General features: G+C 48.1%; 1 long non-coding RNA gene across 1 annotated transcript in view; it reads right to left on the minus strand.

The window, feature by feature from the left end:
• Positions 1 to 6,447: 6,447 nt before the first annotated feature.
• LOC107207019 overlaps positions 6,448 to 22,622 on the minus strand; it is a 39,951-nt gene continuing 23,776 nt past the window's right edge. Inside the window, exons 7-8 of the long non-coding RNA XR_004498195.1 lie at positions 7,950 to 8,034; positions 6,448 to 7,488 (exon numbers count right to left, since the gene is read on the minus strand). This is a non-coding gene — a long non-coding RNA (uncharacterized LOC107207019). The remainder of the gene's footprint in view (positions 7,489 to 7,949; positions 8,035 to 22,622) is intronic.

Below are 22,622 nucleotides of genomic sequence, written 5' to 3' on the forward strand. Positions count from 1 at the left end.
CACACAGTGAAATCTGCAGCAGATGCAGCATTTCTGGAGACAGTAACACAAGGTAAACCATTACATCAGGCTCCTGCCTGCCAGGAAAAAGCCTGGACATGGGAAATGGTGACATGCTGAAGTCCTGGGTGTTTCAAGGAGCGCTTTTTAATTTATTCATGAATTACTGCATGGTACAGGATCCCCCTTTGCAGCCTAGGACAAGCCTTACTCAGAAAAAGAAGAGAGCTGTGAAATTTATTACCTCTTCCCATTGAAATGAAGCAGTAAAAAGAATATATTCAGGTCTGTCAAAATTTAATTATCACCCTCCTAAGGTGGCTGCCCCACCCTGACCCTTTCTGGGGTGCCCATAGTGTGCTAAACCCCAGGAATTGGCCAAGACCTGCTAGGAAGTCAGGAGCAAAACATCTCCATCCTCTGGAGACAGCATCCTCTTTCTGTGCATTACCTTTTTTGAGTGGAACTTGAATTCCAGGCCAGGAATACAAATAAATATGCACAAAAAACCCAAAAAAAAACCAGCTTTAAAAATTTTGCAGCACCCTGTCAGTGGTCCATACCTAAGGAAATAGATCAAGGATGGGCCTGCCTATCAGGCCTGAGTAATTCCCTTTTTCTGTTCTATCAGGGATGCCAGAGCAGCTCGAGGTACAACTCACAAGTAGCAGGAATGATGTGTTTTCTAGAAAGGAAGGGGCAGGGAGACTCCTCTGGCAACATAAGTCAGCTCAGATGGTGCTGGCTTACAGGCCTCTTCCTTTAAATTGATTAATAATGACACATTTAAATGGACAACATAAATTAATTTCTGAATTGCACCATTAGTAAGTAATTAATTTCTTTGCTCTGTGAAACTAAGATATCACTGTTATCTAAATCTATAAAGAGAAGAAATGCTGAACGAGGACTCCATTAATGTAAAAATTGATTTTTCCATTTACCCTCTTCTGAGGTTTTTTTTTCCCCTTTCCCTCCCTCCAATGCATTTATTTTTCAAGTGGCAGGGGATGGGGAGAGTAACCTAATTTATATTTCCAGTGGTAATCAAAAGATCATGCATGCTCATTTCAACCAAATGATGTCATTATGAAGGCTGTTAAAGCTGGGGTTGCCTTGGAAACACAAAATACTGATGGTTGAGGTTGGACTTTGGAGTTCTGGGTAGGCAGCAACGAGCAAACGCCGTGGCCACACCTGGCCTGAGTGGGCACAGGGGAAACATCACCCCAGGTCAGTCAGATGTTCTCTTTGGCACTCACCAGGCTGGTGTTTCCCCTGTTGCTCCCACCTCCTGCCATAACGACGAGCAGGAGCGACCAGGAGTGGGAAGGACACTCCAGCTGAGGGCTGTGTGCTGCCTGCCACCAGCTATCCCATTCCTGCCTCCCAAAACACACTCCTGCTGCCTCTGGATGGGGATTCACGGGGCATCCAGGTCATCTCTGATGATCAGAGCCAGGATCTGGTGTCAGATTTACTTGGTAAATGGTCCAGGACAGCTCCAGCCTTGTGCAGATCCTGTCTCCCATCATGCAGGTGCAGCCTAGGAGAGGGAGATTGATGCTGAGTGCCCCAGGGCATGGGAGCTGCTTGCAAAGACCAGCAACCTCACCAAGTAAGACATGTCTGTCCCCTCTTACAGCCCAGGATCCCTCAGGCAAGGATGCTTTGAGTAATTGTAAAATCAACAAGAAATGGAACTGACTTTCTATCTATTACTTCAAGAAGAAATAGCCTGATTTCTTTTTGCCATGCAGGGAATATCTCCTTGGCTCTTGGGCTGAGATGGTTTGAGGCAGCTGGGCCTGGTGTCATTTGCACGGGGGGGATGCCAAGAAACAGTGACACAGGTTGGGCAGCAGGTTTTGGGCAGCCCCACCAAGACAAAAGGATGAAGACTGATGCTGCAGTTTTGAGACAACTCCTGGTTCTGCTGGTTCTGCTCTTCCCAGTTCAAGGTACTGGGAGAGGAAGCTTGGGACTAAACTGGAGATGTTTCAGTACAGCTGATGAAAGGAGCCACTCGGGTCCTTCAGCTGTGCCAGGCCACAATTTCACTCCTGCTCAGCTCCTTTTCAGCTTTTTTCCTACCCTGTCCCAAGAAGAACACCATGTCACCTCTGATGGCATCATGATTTAAAGTACACCCCAAGAGAGAGGGAGGCACAGCCTGAACACCATCTCCAAATACCCTCTGCCCTAAAACAGGGAACAGAGCCAGTGGAATTATTTACAGAGAATATTTTGGTGTCTGCTTCCCCCCACACCGCCCTTTTATTAAAGAGAGCAAAACAAAACATGCATACAAACAAGTCAATGGGATGAAACATTTATTGTCTGTGCAAGGAGTGTTAAATGAACTCATTTCAGCTTCTCAATTAATATCCGGATGTCCCCAGCCACCGCCAGGGCTTTTTTTCCCTTTGGTGAGTAGGTAATGACATTAATACCACCATGTGATCCTTCCCTTACTGAGTCACCTTCCCCTTCCACACAGGAGCTTTCTTTTAAGGTTCATCAACTGAAATTGTTTGAATGAAGCGAGAAAAATAATAAAAAGAACATTCCCTAACATTGGCAGGAGCATTTCAGGCATGAGCACTTTGAATATTTATTTGCCCTTTGTGGGAGCAATCTCAGCAAGGAAAAGTCAGCGTGAACAAAAGGAATTGCAAATACCAGCGAAGGAGCTCCATAGTTTTCATTCATGAGAATATTTGCACAGGCTCCTGGGAGAATTATCAGCCAAGGTAATACAAAATCCCTGGTAGCATCAACATTTTGGATACTCCATAATCCTGCTTTTCCAAAGGAAAACATCTTTTCCAGAGAGCTGAGAGCCTAGGCTGGTATGTTGGGGGCTTTTGTTCCTGGCTTGGGAAGACTGGAGAAGGACTGGAAAAGTTTGGAGGATTGTCTTTGCCCCATTTCTGTGTCACAGTGCTTTATATTCCCCCTCTGCCTCTCCTCTCCCATCCACTCTCTCTCCCTCAAGCTGGAATGAACAAGCTCAGCTTCCTTCAGAAGTCCACAAAAAAAAAAAAGGAAGGGAGAAAAGATATGGCCAAGCAGCCAGAACTGTTGGAGCCAAGGGGACTCACAGGGAAAAGCCAGCAGAGGAGCAACTCATGGCAGAACTTTATACCACAGATCTGGAATAGACAAAATTCCATGTGGGATTGAAATGAGGACGAATTGCTGAGGAGCAAAGTCGAAACATCCTTCTGCCTGGGAAAGAAGAAGCAGGATAGCAGCATCCACTGAATTTTTTGGGGGGTCAGCAATAAAACCACCGAGGTCTATTTACTCATAATTAGTTTTTCTGGGGAAAAAAAAAAAAAAAAAAAAAATCCTGTGGAAGTTCATTCTTGCCATAGAATTTTATAGGGTGGTTCAGAAACTTATGGGAAGGATATTATCTTGCCCAGGTTTTTTAGTGCATTTCTCTAGAACCCTGTTGGTTTCAGCCCTGTTAAATTCAATAACTTCCCTAAGGGAGTGCTTTAAGTGTCAGGCTTGATTCAGTTATATAAAGGGATAAGGGAATAATCGTTAGACAGCACACAGGGATGGGAGAAGTGGTTTTGTGTGGCACCAGTCTTATTTAAGAACAGTCTGAATTTATAGATGAGGCTGATGAGAAAGTTGGAAGCAGCTAACATTAAGTGTAAAAGACAAAAGCCAGGCAGTGCTTTTAGAGAGGGCTTGGGATACCACAGAGACATGGGGATGGTTTCAGATGGGTATTTTAAGTGTTTTTAGCTGTTTGCCTTGGTTTCATCAAGATGATGTCCCGTGTACTGCTCTTGCTATTCATAATGTAAGCTATGGGCACTGGGGCCCCTATCCCAGCCTGTGTTTCTTGCTTTGTAATTAACACATCCTGCAGTTATGAGCAATCCAAAACACTAAAGGCTTCAATATTTCTTCTTACTTCTAATACAGAATATTTGACTTCTAAAATACTGTTGTCATTGCACCTTAAATCATTATGACAGTGTGAAAAGTGACTAATCCTTCTGAGTGTTGAGCACAGGCACAGACTGGAAACCCAAATCAGCACTGCTCTTTCCAAAGCGCTCCCCTCATCCTCTCCAGAAAGGGGGGAGGTGGGTAAATGCGGCCTTCAGGAGACAGAGGATGTGAAAAAGGGTGAATGTCTCCATCTGAGACCTGCTCTGGTCAGGAGACAGCCTCAGTTGGAAGAGGAGGAAGGGTGTGAGGTTGGCTTTACAATGTTGAGCTGCAGAGGAGAGGCCATTCCCTGCTACCAGGTTTCTAGGGGTACATGTAAACTTAATTAAAATTAAAAAATCCCCAGCACAATCAGGCAGGTCCAACTCGATTTCCTTCACTGACAGAACCAAATAACATGGATTTTCCAGCCAGTGGCTAAAACAACTGAAGCTTTCTGCTGCTAACCAAGGGTTTTCATCGTGCTTCATAAACAGGTCACCTGCAACTTCCTCAGCCATTCCTGAGGAAGAGGCACCTCATGACCTCAGCCTAACCCATCCCTGTTCCTGGTTTCCTCCAGGCTGTGCTCACACACTGTGTGGTGCTTTCCCAAATCTGGATCCGATGAAGTTCAAGACATCGTTGTGCAGCGCCACCACCATCAGCTCCTACTTTTCTAAAAGAAAGGACAACTGCAGGAACTCTTCCCAATGCCTCATGTATCTCCAGAGTTACTCAGCTTGGTGGAGATTTCCTGGTCCCTCATTCCACACCCTTTCTAAGGCTTCTTTGGCTCCATCCCTGGCCTGAGCGCGAGACGCTCCATTTGTTTTGGCAAGAACGTCCCCGAGATTTATACCTGTAATTATCCAGGTAACCTTTCCGACAGGGAATTTTAAAATGATCAGCTCCAAAGCAAGCTACACATTAAATGTGATTAATAAGACACCAAATGTCTGCGAGGCTGCACCTCCCTGCTTGTTAAGCATGTCAGCTGGAGCATCCCTGACTGGGGCACCCAAAAGTGGCCATTCCCGTTGGATATATCCTCTCTTCCATGGCTATGCCCGTGGGAGGGTTAGGGTGTGAACAGCCAAAGCGGGTGACATCCATCCCCTGAAGTTTCCTGGAGGACTGAGACTTCTTCCTTGCTCATACCTTCTCCTGCCCCTCTGGCTCTCTGTCCATCCTGGTGGGAGTTGTGAGGGAATGGTGCTGCCAGAGAGATGCTGAAGAGGTGACAGCAGGATCTCAAGTGACAGCAGACAGAGGGGCAGGAAGGTTCAAGGAGGTGCTGCTCCCTCAGCATGAGGGTCTCTCTCTGCAATCGTCTTGCCATCCCCAGTGCCCCTAATGGAGCTCTCTCCTCCCTCCCCGAGCCTCACCTGCCATCAGAGCACCCACTGTCTGTAGAACTGGGGTAAACAGCACCTGTCAGGACATCCCTCGTGTCCCAGGGAGGCCTGGGGTCTCCTTCTTCCATCAGAAAGGGCTGCAGGAGCATCAGGAAGGAGCTTTTCCAAGGGATCCAGCTGCACAGCGTGCTTGGCAGGTTGCACAGTGCTATCCATTACGGCCTGCATGGAGCTGAGGTTTTCCAAAGCTTGCATTTTGCTGCTGGGTTGCCCAAAGACAGTAAAAATCAGTCACAGTCAAGCCTGCATTGACCTTCAGTCAGCAGCTCCAGCACACCGGAATTGCAGGAGAAACGCTGATCGCTGCTTCCCTATTCTCTGGGCAAAGTTATTGCATATAAATTGTGTATTGATTAGAGGCAGAAATTGTAAAGAAGCCTCTCTGGGAAAACTGGAGGGTGGGAAGAAATTCAGGGGCTGACAAAAGAGCTACTTTAATTAGGAAGGGAAGCAAAGCAGTGGGAAAGAAAAACAAACACAACCTCCCCTCAAGAGCCTCCCACTCCAGATCCGAAAATCCGAGCAGGAATTGTCTCTCTTGTAGAAAAGAAACGGGATTTTGGAGCTGGGAAATGGAAGCAGGAAAAAAGAGCTGGCTTTTCCCTTCCACCCAGCACTGATGAGGATGGGAAAAAGAGCAGATACACTTCCTGCCACTCCTGGATTTCACGTGCAGAGCAAGGAAAGCGGTGGATCACCTAACGAGTGTGTAACAGCCGTGCTTAACTCTGCCTTCTAGCTCCAAGTGCTTCAGGGTAATTACACATCTTGGACTTATTAGCTGTAATTACTAGGTTCTGCAATCTGCAGAATGTGTCATTAGAGAATGGGCAACCTCGAGCGGTCTAAATAGGATCAGAGAAGTTTCTTCTTCATCCTCTAACTTTTCCTGCCTCGGTGTTAGGTGATGTTCTGCTTCTCCTGCTGGGAAGCCTCACCGTCCCCCCAGGACCCCTGCAGCCACCACAGGCTGTGATTCCTGACCTGGGACACGTGTGGGAACACACACAGCCCTGGCCTGCAGCTGATTAAAGGCTACAGGAGCCTTTAAAAAGTTTGGCTCCTCCTCACACAGCCAAAACGTGGTGCTCATAGTCCCAGCACTCTTTTGGATAAGCACCAGGAGGGGCTGGATCATCTGCAGGTTTCCAGCTCCTGCCTTTGCTGCTGGGCACTGCCAGGACCCTGCCTTCTGCAGGAAAGCTTCTGAATCGCACAGCCACCAGCAAGCAGGAAATAGAGCATTTAATGTCAGTTTGGACCTACATAAAACCCCTGCCAGCTCATCACAGATGGGACTGGTCAGAGCCAGAACAGGGTCCTAAGAACATCAGAGTGTACACAAATGAACTGCTTTAGGACTCTCCTGCCTTCCAGACAAGTTTCTCCCCTCCCCAAATTCTCTGTGAGTCACTTCTCCATTCACCTGGACTAACCTCCTGGCTGTGTTTCTCTCCAGCCTCCCCTGATTTTTGGGACACAGACTGGTCCCCCACCTCCAGGTGGTTGCTCCAGTCCATCCCTGCATGCAGCAGCACCCCCCTGAATGTGTCTCACAGCCCAGATCCTGCTTTTGCCCCCAAAATAGAATAGAACCCCTCAATTAATGCCCATCTCTCTTTCCAGACGAAGGCAAGCTGGCAGCTTGGCCAGGGCAGTGGGAAAGCCTGGGATTCCCACACCTTGGACAATCTGGGTACAACATTTCCCAGGGCAGCTTAGCTTCGTTAGCACGGCTTTATTTCCTGAAATCCCTTTAATTTCACCCCAGTGCACGAAAGGGAAAAGCCAGTCTGCCCATCCATCCCCTGCACAGAGGCCTCTCAGATCCAGGCTTTCCTAAAACCCAGGAGGTTGTAGGAAAGGATAAAGCCCAAGGATGAAGACGGCTCCAGAAAATTTGTCTCCTGTGCAATGTTTCCAAAGCAGGTGCCACCAAATGGGCACAAATCAGACAGTGCCACCAAGCCCAGACTGACCTGGATAAGCTGCATCTGCTGTGCCCAGGCAGTGCCTGACCCATCCTTGAGTGGTTTCTCTTTTTCCACAGATCTTTACAAAAGCTTTGCAATCCATCTTAACGTGACGTGAAGATTTTACTTCCTTTTGGTTCCTGCTTATTGTTTGGGCCAAATGAAAAACAAAAATATTCACTTGCAAGTGGAAAAAAATAAAACAAAACCAGAAGAGTGTGTGAGATACCCTGGACTGAAATGTACCCTTCCTTCAAGGAGGTATCCAATATTAGGATACCTTCCTATCCCACTTGGATAAGCAGTGAGCCAGGGACATGGCAGCAGTATCCTCATCCCTAATGCTTATGGAAGTGCCCCAAAAAGCCAGGCAGGTAGAGGGGGGTATCAGGCTCCCCACAGGGGTAGGGACTACGTGGGATAATCAATCTTTTCCAGAGGCAGGGAGCTCCAGCCTCACTAACAGAGCTAATGCATCTCTCCAGGACAACAAAATGTAACTGAGCACAACACGAGCAGAAATTTCCATGGCAATTTTTACTGTGAATTATATGTGGCTTCTTTTTATGAGCCTGTAACACCCCCTGAAAGCAGCACTCACCTGTGGGAGGCCCGTGGCCACCTCACACTGGGCCAGCCAGGAGAGCTGTGGTAGTCTAAAACCAGAACATTGTCCTTGTAACCACCTAGGGGAGAGAAAGAAGGATAATGAGGTGTGACCATCATTTCCTTTTTGTTTCCTTGGGAACCGGCATCCCATCCCTGATGCAAACAATGGGCTCCCCAAACAGACAAATTTTGGTTCCTCTTCCCTTTGGGGAAGCCTCTGAGGAGCCTCCACTGAAGCCAGCAGAGCTCATGGGGCTTTGCACAGATAAAAGAGGGAGGTGTATGGGCCGTGGGCTCCAAAAGCAGTGCCAGAGGCGCCTGTTGTGGTAGCTCCAGATTTCTGGCCACCAGCCAGCAGGTGAGATGGTCAGGTAAACCAAAAGCATCACTTATCTTTTTGGCGTGCTCAGTATTTGCCTCCTTGCTCCTTTTGCACTGTCCAAGGCTCAGTGATGAGAGCAGATATAGTGCCAATCATTAGAGGAGCAATTACTTATCTCACAAGGGCTCTGAGAGGCTTAATCTGTTCATATTTGTAAACCACGAGGAGCTGAAGGATGCATCACGTCCAGGGAGAAGGATTGCTCACAACAAAGCCCAGAGCAAGGCAGCTTTGCTGGCTGAGCTCCTCTCCAAGCCTGGCCTCTCCTTGCCAGTGGCAGCGAGCACAGGGAAGCTGAAAGACACCTAAGGGAGCGTTCCCTGCTGCGTGCCAGCCCTCGGAACCCAGCGGGAATACGACACTAATGACATCCTTCAGAAATGTAATTAGCCTGCCTTCGCGGCGAGGTGCATTAGGGAGAACTCAGAGCCTCGGAGAAGTGGGCTCCAGTGGGTGAGAGCCAAGGCTTGTGCTTTGAAAGCTGCATTAGGGAAGGGGGGGGGAAAAAAAAAATAGAAAAGAAAACGTTCTAATATTACTTAATTACCCCAAGACATCCTGAGATGTAATTGAGCTTGGAGGGCTAAATGAAGGCTGCGCGTGTGAGACCGGCAGAGGTTGATGCATTTATAATGAGACCACTTTGCAAGGCAAACAAGGTCCCCACGGAGGGAGAGGGGGGCAAAGAGGAAGGACAAGAAGGGGGCTGGGCAGATATTGAGGTGCCTGAAGTTCTACTGGTGTCCACCAGCTTCGTGCAAAGTCCCTTTCCCCTCTGCTCGGGGTTGCAGGGCAGGCTGGGTGGAGGTGGGATGGGAAGTGAAGAGATGCAGGTACAGCAAACCATGGAATCAACTCACTCATGGTTTGGATGCTGAAAACCCCACAAAAAAAAAACCCTTAGCAGCCAATAAAACAGACTATATCACGCTGTCAGAAACATCCTCCATCCAGATCCAAAGCAGAGTCGTTCAGGCATCATCTCACCAGCATCCTCCTGGGGAAGCCTCCAGGCAGGGAGCGGGATGAGACAGCAGGAAAAATTCATCCTCAGGGCTGGGCTGTCTCTGAGGATGAGAGGGGAAACCTTCCCCAGAGTGGCCAGTGTTCATCCCCACTGCTCCCGTGAACTGGAATGGAAAACCAGGCAGCCAGATCCCGGTCCTGGAAAACATTCCTTTCATCCACAACCCTCTGCAAGCACACAAGCCCATTCCAGCCCTGATTTACATACTGTACAGAAGGAGACATTAAAATCCAAATGGTTTATGGTAATTAACACTCATTTAAATATTATACTGGTAACCATCACTTCCAATTCTTCTCAGCCTTGAAGGGGCTCCGTGTGCACGTTCATATGTACAGGGAGATTTTAAAGGGATACTCCATCTTCTCTCCTGATTGCTGCCTTCCCAGAAAAAGGATGTTTAATGTTCATTAATTGTTTCATTTGGAGAAATTGCTGTGAAAAGCCGCCACGGGAGAGCGGAAATTATTTTTTTTTATGATTTTTATGGTTTTTTGGAAGAAAGTAATAATGGGGAGCCCTGCCTGTGGCAGGGATGTGTTAGCTGAGCATGGCTCTGTGGGGGCTGTTAAAGCCCCATGATGGCTGACACAGAGCTGCTTGCCACCAGAGGATTGTGGAGATCAAACAGCCTTTCAGTGGGAACAAATGCATTAGTTATCACAAATTAATCCTTCTTTCTCCTTTTTCACCCAAGCAGCAGGACTGGGTCGTACAGGAGGCCAAGGGGACCTGTCGAGCTCCTTCGGTGGGCCTTGCACCCCTTTGTGATACCAAAAGCCAGTGGGGAGTAAACAGGTAGTGGACAAATCCATGGGCTGTGGTACAAAATAAAGTTGTGAGAGGCTACAGGTGTCCCAGGCCTGTTTTCAAGAGCTGCTCCAGCAAAGCCAGTCAGGCAGGGCCCTGCAATCCGAGGAAAGCCAGACCACAGCACCCATGGAGGAGGAGGAGGAGGAAGCAGAGAAGATGCCCATTGCTGCATCCTTCAGGCTGCAGTCCAAGCCCTGACAGCTCTGTCTCTTCCCATCACCTGGGGAGTTCCCTCAGGATGCACCAAGTTCTCCTTGAAGGGATATCAAACAATATCCACTCCAGCATCTCCCAGGGGTCCAGACAGGTCCCACTGATCCACAGAGATGCCAGCTCCTTCTGGGAATAACTCTGGCACAGGATGGGGAAAGGCTGGTGTGGCTGCTGTGCCCCATATTCCCCTCTTTCCCTCTGAGCCCCAGGAACACAGACAGGAATGTGTGAAGAGCTCACCCTGGGATCCAGCTGTAGGGAGAGGTCCCCTCCCCTCACAGCCCAGAGCAAATGACCGGCAATCCCAGCAAGGGCAAGTGATCCACGTTCACACCTCTTCAGAGGAAAAACTACCCAGGACATTTGACAGCTTCATACTCCAAAACATCGCTCCTCAGCCACCCATCCATGGGAAAGCCTGGGAAGTGGCAGCAGAGCCCAGGAGCTGTTGCAATGCCCCTATTATACTAATGATGTTTTCTGCCCAAACCACCCCAGGTGTGGCTCCTTGTTATAAAACAGGAGTAGCCAGGAGAGTCTCCCTGATCCCTTCAGGCTTGGACCCGTCCCTTGAACTGCAAATCCCATGAGAAATACTCAGGATTTTCTTGCAGGGGACCACCAAGGGATGCTGAGAGAACATAAGCAAGGGGCTGAGCCCATTCCAATCACTTCACAAGGTCTTGCAAGATCCATGTTTGCATTAAAAAGAAATTAAAAGCTTTTCCACTCCACTAGCTTGCCCAAAGCCTGCATACTAAATAGTAAATGCTACCTATGAGGTTGAATAAAATCTTCATTAAAAGAAAAAAAAAAGGCCAGCAGTCACTGAATACATCATGAACAATGACATTGGGGAGGCATTGTTCTTCTTCTGCCTGATGGACCATGCTGAAACACCTGTTTCTTATCATGGAACTGTTAATAACTGTCACCACCAAAATCAGGGCTGAAAAAGCGTCATTAAGTCAAGTTATTCCAACCTCCACCTAACTAGGAGGGGAAAATAATAAAAATAAAATTAAAAAAAAAAAAAATCAAGGAGGAAGAAATGTCAAAGCATAATTGTCCACGTGTCCCCCAAAAAACCACCAAACAAAGTCATCTTAGATGGCTCCTGCCCCACTGAGATCTTGCTGACATGAAAGACACAGCTGGGTAACCATAGGCAGTTTTAACTGATTAACTACAGACATTGACCCTTTCAATTAATTCACCAGGGATTTGTTTCATTCTAATCATCTCCTAAAGCTCCAGCCTCCCCATAAAGTCAACAGAAAAGCAATTTCTGGTCCTTTCTCTTACACCAGCTGTTAAAGGGGTAGGAGGGATGGTTACCCAGGGGTGTTTAAGGTAATCCTGACTCGGGGAGGAATGAACATTTGAAGAACACAACTCCTTAGGAATTGCAAGGTCTTTATCTTCTCAAAGAAAACTGGAGCAATGCAAAACTTAAATCCCCTGCTTTGAGCAGTTCAGGCATGGAAATAGACCTGAGGTTATCAGTGGAGGGAAAAAAAAAATCTCTCGTTGTCATTTGTTGTGCTGCTCACTGGCTGTATCTGCTTGATCTCCCACCACTCTTGAAAGCTTGATGTCGCTTTGCTGTAGCAAAAATGGTCATTCCTCCCCAAAATCACAACCAGTCTGAGGTTTCCCTCTTCCACAGAATCACCAAGGCTGGCTAAGGCCTCTAAGATCATCGAGTACCATCAACCATGAACGCAGCATGTTCTCAAGTGCCGTAAACACACATTTTTCCAACATTCCCAAGGGTGGTGACTCCACCACTTCCCTGGTCAGTCTGTTCCAGTGCCTGACCACCCTTTTTATGAAGAAATCTTCCCAATCTAAACCTCCCCCGGTGCAACTTTTCCTTTAAGGCCCTGGTTTGGTCCCATTTTGGGCAGTTTCTGCCCAGTGGTGCCCAGTTACCACCCAAAGCACAGGAGCTGACATTCACAAGGAGTCACAAGAACTCCCTGGAATGGAATTGACCACAAAAGAAAAAAAAAAAAATAAAGGTCAATTGCCCTGATATTTTGTGTCAAAATGAAAAATTAAGTGGAAATTCTGGCTGGAGCAACTCTTTGCCCTCAGCCTGGGAATCCATACAGTGACAGCCTGAAAGCTTCACCCTCTTTGTACCACACAGAGCGTCTGGATCGAGCCTCTTTATTTATATTTTCTTGAAACATCAGAGCTTATTTCCCCCCCCACTTCCCCTTGATCCACAGCCTAGAAGAATTTTAAAAGGATCCACACTTCTCCAGCAGTGCAAACGCATTCAACAAAAAGATGCACCTGAGATGACCTTGAAACAAGCCCAAATTAATCTCTCCAAGGCGGAGACAAAGCATTCCTTGAGCCGCGGTTGGGGCTTTGGAAAGCGGGATACGGAGGAGGACGGCATCCTTTATCTTCCTCTCCCTGACAGCCTGAGAAAGGCTGGTTCAGAGGAGCAAAACAAAACACTCACCTGCGTGACAGAATAGTTAACTTAATCCCCCAAAGGCAAATCCTGTTAGCGTGTAAAACTAGGAGCGATAATTGTAACCAGTTTTCAACCTTTACTGTGGTGGAAATAATCACTTCAGTGCCACTGCCTCGCTTCCCAGAGACTCCTTTCTTCACAGATTATTTTAAACTAATCTAGCAAGGGGGAGCAGGAGGGAAGGAGGGTGGAAGACTAAAGATGAGGGATTATTTAAGGCTGGGGTGGGAGGATGAGTTTTGGGCAGCCACAGGTTGGTCTGAGCAGCAGCTCTGCTTGAGAAGCAACTCCAAAGCGAAAATCTAAGAAAATGGGTAAAACCAGATGGATTTCACGCAGATGGATTCAGTCAGGCGAGCCTGGTAAATATATTTTTCTGGGAGATAACAGCTTTTTTTTTTTTTTTTTTTTTTTTTTTTTTTTTTATTCCTCAAGACAAAAGCCAATCTTTGTCTTTTGTGAGAGAGTTTGACCATCTGGACTTCAGAAAAGCATCTGATATTGTGCCACATGGGCAAATGATTAGTTAAACTGTAGGAGGTGAACATTACGATAAGAATTATGAATCAAAGAAATGTTTTGCCTAAAAAAAAAAAATATTATAATAGATAACACCAAAAAAGGAGGCAGCCTGGAGAGATTTTGCTGAGCAGGCTGTTCAGTCACCACTCACATTCAACACTTCCTTAACAACAGGGGACCAACACTCATCAAACTCACTACTCTGGAGGCAAAACAAGGAGTTTTGGCATCATTTGGAAGGAAATGATGCCTTTGAGAGCCAGAGGGGCGGATGTGGAATGACATTCCACGGGATGAAATCCCAGGCCAGGTTTGAAAGGATGGAAAGTCAGTGGAGAAGCCCCACCTGTGTGGCTGAGTTTGTCCTACGACACATCAGGGGGCCCTGATGGCAAAAAGACATCTACAACTCAAAATATTTCCAGGAGAGAGGGAAAAAACTATTCACTGCTACCTCAGAAACCCAAAAGGCTGAGGAACAGCTGGGATATAAACTGGTTTTACTGGCCAGCACAGGAGGTCTCCCAACACAGCATCTCCAAGCCCAGGTCTTCTCCAGCCCTCTTCAAGGACAGGATTGTCTCTGTTGGAACCCAAACCCAAGGATTTCCCACCCTCAGATGACCCTGAAAGGCCCTTGGGAAGCAGGAAGGGATGAAGCAAAAGGATTTCAACAGAAATTAAACTGAATTGACTCCGGTGAATTTTCACAACCAGATACTTTGGGCAAACATTATTAAACCTCCTTAGGTAATGTAATTAGAAGTTCAGCCCCTTTTATCTAAATATTGCACACAGAAAAATATCCATCATCTCATAAAGTGAGAAAAATGGCTTTTCCTTTTATTTTTTTCTTAATAAAGGGGTTTGCTTTCTTTTTTTTCCTTTAAAGCCTTCTTTAAGCAGGTGAACATTTCACAAGGAATCCTGGGCTTGTTGTAAGTGCATTTGGATCTCTCCTGAGTAAACCAGGAGACAGATTCAGGTTCTACATCAAAATATGTGACAATAATCCTCTTCAGGTGGCTGCTTGAGGGAAGAGAAGACAGCAGCAAAGGCCTCTAAATAGAGAATTACTCAGCTTTACCCAGCAACTTCTGTCTTTATGGGCAAAACCCACTCACTGTGAGCAAGAATGGCCAGAAATTGAGACAAAATGGGTTTTAGTCAGAGGATGTCAACTTGCCAAACCCAAGATCTCACACAGAGGGGAGGAAAAAGCCATTTCAAATGACACATTTATTTACCCAGGCCAGAGATTTTTCAGCGTCATCATGGAGTTTTCAGTGGTTTAAAAAAAAACAAAAAACCCAACGAAATAAAAGGAAGAGAGAAGAAAATAAGAGAAATAAAGCTTCACAAAGCACAAGTAACCTGGGATGTTGGACACTGGCCAGGGATGCAGATGGCTCAGATTCAAGTCCCTTCAAAGCAGGGATTTGTACCTCTCTCTCTCCAACATTCCCAGTGAGGCCCAAGCCATAAACCAATGCTGGGAGTTTCACTCTCACCTTCTGGTTAAAAAAACAAAACAAAACAAAACAAAAAAAATAAAAGTATCTTGGTTTTGTCTTGCTGTAGGAAAAGCCCTCCTCCTGAAACCTCAGGGAGGACTTCTGGGATGAGAAAGAAGCAGATCCCCTCCTCCCCTGGTTTTGATTACAGCTTATTAGCATCATTGTTTGGTTTAAGATTTCCCATAAAAATTCCATTCCCAGCAAAGACCTCGACTAAAAAGTAAGCAAGAATTAATAGGAGCTGTCTCTCATTAAGAGCAGTTTCCTAAGAAACAGGAGCTCCTGGGTGTGTGTGTGTGTGTGTGACCATCTCAGTCAAGCCACCATTGAATAACTTTCAGCCACTTTTGACAAAGGGTAGAAATCACAAACCCTTATGTTCCTGAAAGCTTAAAAAGGAAACAAAAATTGCTGGAGATGGGAGAAGGACAGCCTGCCCAACCTCAGTCAGCCACCAGAGAAAAAGCCACTGAGGAAAATCAGAGATGAAACTTTACTTTCTCCTGCCAGCAGCAGCACTTGGCTCTTAAAAATTAAATTTTAAAAAATGTGAAAATTCCTGTCAGTGATGGCCCAGAGTGAGAGGCAGGGAGGAAGAACAGAAGAGGTTTTTGCGTTGAGCTCGTCCTTTTCCCAGGAAGGGCCGGTCCTCGCAGCCGGTGGGGTCGAGGGCTCTGCCACCGCCGGCTCCGAGCAGATGGTGTGGACACGCCTGAGCTGGAGAAACCTTTTGTAATGAAACGCCTCTCCCAGAAATTAACTTTAATTAAGGCGTGAGCGCTTAATATCTGTATTTGAGATATTAAACCTTCAGCAGAGACCGTTCCCAGCCTCTCATCTCGCACCTTCCCCGGCATCTCCTCCTGTCCCTGGGCGCTGCCACCCAGCCCCGTCCCCTCCTGAGGAAGGTGGCCCCGGCTGCTGATTTGCAGGGAAACGTGCAGGAACGTCTCGGAGCTCTCCATCCCTCCCAGAAAATTTGACAGGGGGTTCAAAACTTGTTAAGAGGAGGCTGGTGGGAGGAAAGGCACTGACAGACAGTACAATCACATAAGCTGCTTTTCCTCGGGAAACCAGGCTAAAAATAATACCCTGCAATTTGACAGCCTCAACCCAGGAGAGCCACCAACGTGCCGGTGAAGATGAGGAGCAGAGCCTGGATGGGGGTGGCTCGAGGAAGGCACAGGGACAGCAGGAGTGAGTGAAAAACCACACCCTCAACCCAAAACGACACCCACTGCCACCCATGGCAACTCCAGACACCCAGGTCCATCCAAGTGGGCACAGGTACCTGGAATTCTGTGAGCCAAAGGGCTCCTGTGTGAGATTCACCACTCTGAAGCCATGGCTTCACCACAGTGCTGCTGAATTTTCTGAAAAAAGGCTGTTTTATGGCCCAAATCCACCAATGCAAGTGGGAAATCCTGCTGTCACAGACGCAATTCCACATCCCGCCCCGGTGATGGAGGAGTGAACCCTTTGGTAGTAATTGCTATGCACGGGCAGGGGGAAGAGATTCTGATAGCTTTTATTATCAGGGTATCCAGACATAAAACGAATGCCTGCAATATTTATCCATGTCATCACTTAGAGTAAGTAGCCTGATTTGTTAAACAGAGACAGGATTCGGGGATGTCAATTAGGGGGAGACGGAGGGCGAGGCCGGGGAGAAACAGAGCCCAGGATTCATCAGAGTTGCAGATGCTCTATCCCAAATGTCAGATACAAAACCACAAGCGGTTTTCACCGGTGAAACACGGGCAGAAACCCGAAACAAGAGGGTGAGGGCAAGGTAAAGGGCTCTGCTTCGAGGTCAGCCCACTGCCCCCGGGGTGGGTGCGGGTGCTGGCTGTCAGCCCGCAGAGCCTGGGGAGCAGGAGGATGAGGAAGGTTTCCTTTGACTGCCCTCTAATGCCAGGTAGAGGGAAACAGGGATGGGTGCTGCAGGACATGGCAGGAACCTGCTCTTAGTAAGGCAGCAGGACTTGGGAACAGCCCTCAGAGAGAGGTGAGAAATGCTGCCCTAAACCTAACAGAGCCCCAGAACTGAGTTGCTTTTCTGGAGCAGACACCGCTGACCGCACTGTGCACCCTCACAGGGTATTTTAGATCACTGTGGCTGGCAGGTATTCCCCTTTTTCCTCAGAAATCATTAGCCCTGCACAGAAATGATGGACAAAAGTCTTGTTGAAGGCTGGGGTGAGTGGAAGCTTGGCCAGGCAAACTCTCCCCTATTGTAAGCCAAGGTTTCCCAGCAGCAGGGCCACCGAGGCTGAAAAGTGTAAGAGTTTGGTTAAAAGTTAGCAAGTCCCAACCTCCAAAACCCCCCTAAATATTAACTCCCAGCCTTAAAACCAGCCTCTAGTAATGCCCATCACTGGTGGCACCAGGCAGGAGAAAGTCCCTGAGGGAGCAAAGCAATGGAGGGTGACAGCTCCACCCTTGAGGTCACTGCTTTGGGCAGAACTTTAAGCAAAGCTCCCCAGATGTTTATACCCCTGGATTTTTGCAGCCAAGCCTCACATCTTCCCCCAGCCCAGCAACAGGTGACAGCATTGACCAGAGAAGCGATGTGGCTTCTCGGGCAGAAAACATCCAGCACCTTTCAGGACTCCCAAGAATGTCACCCTGTGCCAAAGTCACCACCAGGAGCCCTGCAGGAGCGGGAGCGAAGCCCTGAGCAAAGCCAAAAGGGAAATGCTGACACTGGGATTCGTCTTGCTTAACTTAATAACTGCAGACACCAACATGTGAGCTACTCATTGCACACACCTGTCTGTGGGAAATGAAGAGAAATAGGCACTGCTGGGACAGGAGCCGATTGCAGGCGTCCGGCGCAGCGGATCAAACCTGAGCTGGAAGCACTTGCGCAGGGAAGTCACAACCATCGCCATCAAACTGGCCGTGGAGCAAACCCCTCCCAAGAACAGTTCGGGGGGACAGCAGAAGGAAGTGGCCTGGGAGCAAGATGAGTCTTCACGAGAGGAGAGCTGATGTCTGGAGACAGCCGAGGCTGACAGGCGAGCACCGACACCCTCCTTCATCCCCATCAGACACGGAGTGCCCGCCTCCCACCTCTGGGGGCCAGGGAAGAGGGATGACAGACACATTAGCACCTTCTTCTTCTTCTTGACAGCTTGTTTTTGTCCCAGCTTTCTCTCCCTCCACTAATTATTTCCTTTTGATTTGGAGACTTCAGCTGAAAGAAGGCGGCCATGGCCTCCAGCTCCTGCCTTGGGGCTGAAAAGGGGGAAAAATTACAGAGGACTCGGAGCAGGGAGAGGTTTGCTCTTGTCCTTGCGGAGTTTCCCTTTAGAAACATCTGGTGCACAATTTTTACCATGCAGATGGTGAAATCAGAGTTGTCCCAGTGAGGCAGTGGATGCTCCATCCCTGGGAATATTCAAGACTAGGCTGGACGAGCCTTTGAGCACCCCTGCCCATGGCAGGGGATTGTATTACATGGCCTTTAAAGGTCTCTTCCAACCCAAACTATTTCATGATTCTTCAGGCCAGACCCAAGAGTTACAGAACTCTACACTGGGATTTGGAGCTGCCTGGAGAGAAAGGCAGAAAGGGTTGAGGTCCTACAGCAAAGAGCTCAAATACACAAAATGGACAACATCTAGAGCTACTCAAAAAAAACCAGCATGAAGATATGCATGGCAACCTAAAAGGAGTTTGTTTTCCAACCTGGAGGGCCACTCTACCCCCTGGGCACGGAGCACAAATCTCTGCGATGCTCCTTTAAATTAATCCATGGGAAGAGACTCATGAAGCGGCAGAAGGTCAGCGAGGGTGATGCAGACCAGTGGTTTGGAGAATTCTTGTTCTGGCCAATAACCCAAGATCAGAAGGGAAAAGGGCACGTGCTCACAGGAGAAGGAGCCAGTTTCCACTGGGAAGGCTGAACACAACCACAGCCCCTGTAGGGTGTGAGATGTCCCTCTGCACCATTCCAGCCCTGCCCCCAGCGTCCCTCGCAGCTTTGGGGCACCACAAAAGCGGTGGCCACTCTCCCTGCCTGCTCCCAAACCATCACAGCACACACAGGACAGCAAGAAAGAGCCTGATGGAAATGCCAGCAGCCCAGTGTCCCACTCCTGTGGGACATGAGCCAGGCTGAAAGGTCCCTGCACTCCACAGCCTCCCGGCCAGCAGAGCTGCAGTGCCCCAAGGGATCAGCTCAGAGGTTTTTCGAGCCCATACGTTTTTATTAAATGGTCTGTTAGAGATTTGCTGGTGGTTTTCAGGCTCTGACAGCCCTGTTTTTATTTCAGTTGCCTTTAAGCCACCTCACAAAATTTTCATATATAAATATGGAAATATGCAAAACCCCGCAGATTTATAGGATCCAACGCTGCGGTTTAAATGAATCCCCCATGATCTCGTCTTCTGCTGGGCCCCCTCCCACAGCACCCTTCCCTCCGGTCTCCAGCGTGGCCACTCCACGAGGAGCAATAATCCTCCCCAGGCAGCTCTGGCAATAACACATCCAACTCTCCTCTGCCTCCCAGCCTAGCAATGTCCCATCCTTTACCCCAGCTGGGACAATGCCCTGCTGCTCCTCTCCCATAAACGGGGTCGTGCTGTGCCCATCCCTGGAAGTGCTCAAGGCCACGTTGGATGGGGCTCTGAGGAACCTGGTCTAGTGGAAGGTGTCCCTGCTCACAGAACAGGGGTTGGAAAGATCACTTTAAAATCACTTCCAAACCATTTTGTGGTTCTGTTTGGATTTTATGATCCAGTTTTGAGCTGGATGGGGCAAGGCAGCCCTGGGGATACAACCACAGTAGTAAAGCAGTGGAAAATCCATACTGTGCTGCTGCAGGAAAAGCCTTGGTTGGATCCTGCGTGGCTTCAGAGCAGACAGACCCAAGACAAAAATCTGTTGGACACGCAATCCCTCTAGGGGAAAAAAGCTCTTCTTCCTACAGCTCCCACCACAGGAGAGCCCTGCTGCCGCTTCAGGGTTAAATCGAAATCTAAAAGCTCCATCTCTCACCACTTTCCATTCCTGCCCAGCTCTGCCTGAGGATCACAAAGCTTTTGTGATGGGAGCCAAGGGCAAGCTGAGGTTTCTTTCTCCTCTTAGAGGTAGACAGGAAAATGCAGCATGTCCCTGGGGACACCGGCCCTTGGCACAGGGTGAGCTCCCAGTGATTCTTTTGGACTGAAAACCCCTCAGGGTCTGCTTGGAAAAATGCTTTTCCTGTTTTTCAAACCACTCCAGGAGCAGCTCAGCATGACAAAATCCAACCCTGAGCTCCCAATGGCGGAAAACCCCCCCGGAACTTCATTCTCCCTGGACAGGGGCACAGAGATCACCCGGAGAGAGGCAGGGCTAGGGGCTCATCCAAGCTGCACAGCCACTGCCATCCCACACAAATGAAAAACCACATTAAAAAAAAAATAAATAAACCAAGGTTAGAGCAGTGGTGGCCTATATGAGTCTGATGCGTACCCTGGGCTTAAATGAGCGAAAATCTATTAAAAAAAAGGAGGAAGTAATAATATGCATTTGTTAGCAGAGTGTTGAAGAAAGCCAGACCAGTGACCTGGAGAAAATTGCTCCTTGGGTACGTGTAACAAGAGCCGGTTCAGAGCTCTTGGGGCAGCCATCCGTTTTCTGAGAGGTGTCCCGTGTTCCCCCAGATCCCAGCCTGGGAGGCGCTTCCCGCCCGGCCGCCAGAGCAGATGGAAAATGGCTGTGGCATCCGTCGACCTCCGCCTCCACCGCTTGCCTTTGAGGGAGAAGCTGGAAGTTTGGCTCTGCAACAAGGGCTCGGTTTGTGAGCTTGGAGGATGCACAAGGAGGAAAGCCCAGAAGAGCCGGGGCTGATTTCCTAAGCACAGGCAATGCCTCCTTTGTTTAACAAAGTGGGGAGCTCAAAACACAAAACCTCTTTGCCTGGGAGATGGCAGCAGCACTTCCTCACCGAGTTCAGCGCTCCACTATTTCATATCTTTTTTTTTTTTCCTTTTGGCCTATTTTCTGCATCAAGAGAATTTCAATTTCCCTCCAAAATCAACTTGATAAAGATGATAAGAAGATAAAAAAAGTGGGGGAAAAAGTGTTGGCGTGGCTTTTCCTGAAGGAGAGGCCTATAAACAGCTGTACTGGAGCATGTAATTCTTTCAGATAAAGAGTATTTGTTATTTTCTAAGACACTTTAAATTTAAACCCACAAGTTTGGTGTTAGGCCTGCACTTGGTTGTCAGATTGACACATCCTGATTAACCAAGGAGAATTAACCTCTCCGAGTGCAGGAAAAGCTGATTATTTAAAATAAATCAAAGATTCTTTTCCAGTTCAGCTCACATGGACAGTCAGTTATTTTAATTCGATCCACACAAATACATTTATGGCTGCACATGTCCTGGCATCCGTGGGTTTGCTGAGCTGCTCTGCCAAACCCTGGGCTTTTCCTGCAGCCACCTGGAGGCAGAATTCTCTGTGGGGGGAGTCTAAGGAAGGGCAGAGCACCTCATCTGCCCTCAGCCCTGTGTGCCCAAGCCTCTGCCACGTCTCCATCACTCCTTTCTCAACCCCTTCCACCATCTCCTACTTCCTCCCTCGGCATGAATCCTGCCACCGCTGATTCATGACACCATTAGCTTTTGCTGTCACCAGAGCTGACAATTCAAAAGGCCCTCGAGAGCTGTCTGCAGAAACACAATAAATGAGATCTCTTAATTAACGCCTCCCCTAACTAAATAAATTAATTTTATGCAGCTGATATGTCGCGTCTTCACAGTTTGAGGGTGACTGAGTAGCTGAAAACGTCCCTCTCCTCGGAGCTATTGGAAAGACTTTTTTGCTTGACAGTGTTTCTATAAACAAACCCGGCTCCGAGGTGGCTGCGGGTGCTTGTGAAGGGAGGGAGGGAGGCTGCTGGAAGCAGGCCAGCTGGCATCCCTCTGCTCCAGCATCCCTCAGCACCCAGGCTTCCAGGAGAAAGCCCTCACCTGGACCAGAGAGGGGAAGAAACCCCCCCTGCAACAGGAGAGATGTGGGATGTGGACTCCTGCATCCTTAAGTGGATGCAGAGACAAGGCAGCACACCTCCTTCCCTTCCCTGGAGGAAAACCAGCTGCAGCCATGCCAAAGCATGGAGAAAAAAAAGCCAAGAATGTTTCACCTCCCAAGTGAAGGCTCCTGAACGCAGTCTTGCAGTGAGAGCCACAAAACCTCATCACAAAGATTAAAACAGAAAGGACTTGGGCACACGAGAGTTGGGATTTCAGCCCTTCTGTTGGACAAAGCAGATCTCACACCCTCACAAACAGATCCCTACTTAAACAGGAGTGTGGGAAATGGCCACACATCCAGACTTCACATCCAGCATGGATCCTGATGGATCCACTTAGATTTTACACCCACACACATCCTCCTCTCCAAATCCACCTTTCTTTTCAGGGCAGGTGATGCAGGCACACTGTCTCCAAAGGTGGCCTTTTCTTTCACCTCTTTTCCCTTCACTTTTCTCTCCCTTTTAACCCAACAAGCGGGGTCTTCCTTGGCAAGGAAGGAAGGAGAGCTGGGCTCTGGTCAGAATGCCAACAACTTGTTCTCTATAAAGCAGCCACATGAAAAAAGCCTCCACTCTGGCCTTTGATGGCTGGGGGAAAAAAAAAAACAAAATTAAAAAAAAAACAAAACCTGAAAGCTTACCACTAAAAAAGACATTCTCCTT

The sequence above is a fragment of the Parus major genome, chromosome 6 (assembly GCF_001522545.3).
Source record: "Parus major isolate Abel chromosome 6, Parus_major1.1, whole genome shotgun sequence".
Lineage (NCBI taxonomy): Eukaryota > Metazoa > Chordata > Aves > Passeriformes > Paridae > Parus > Parus major.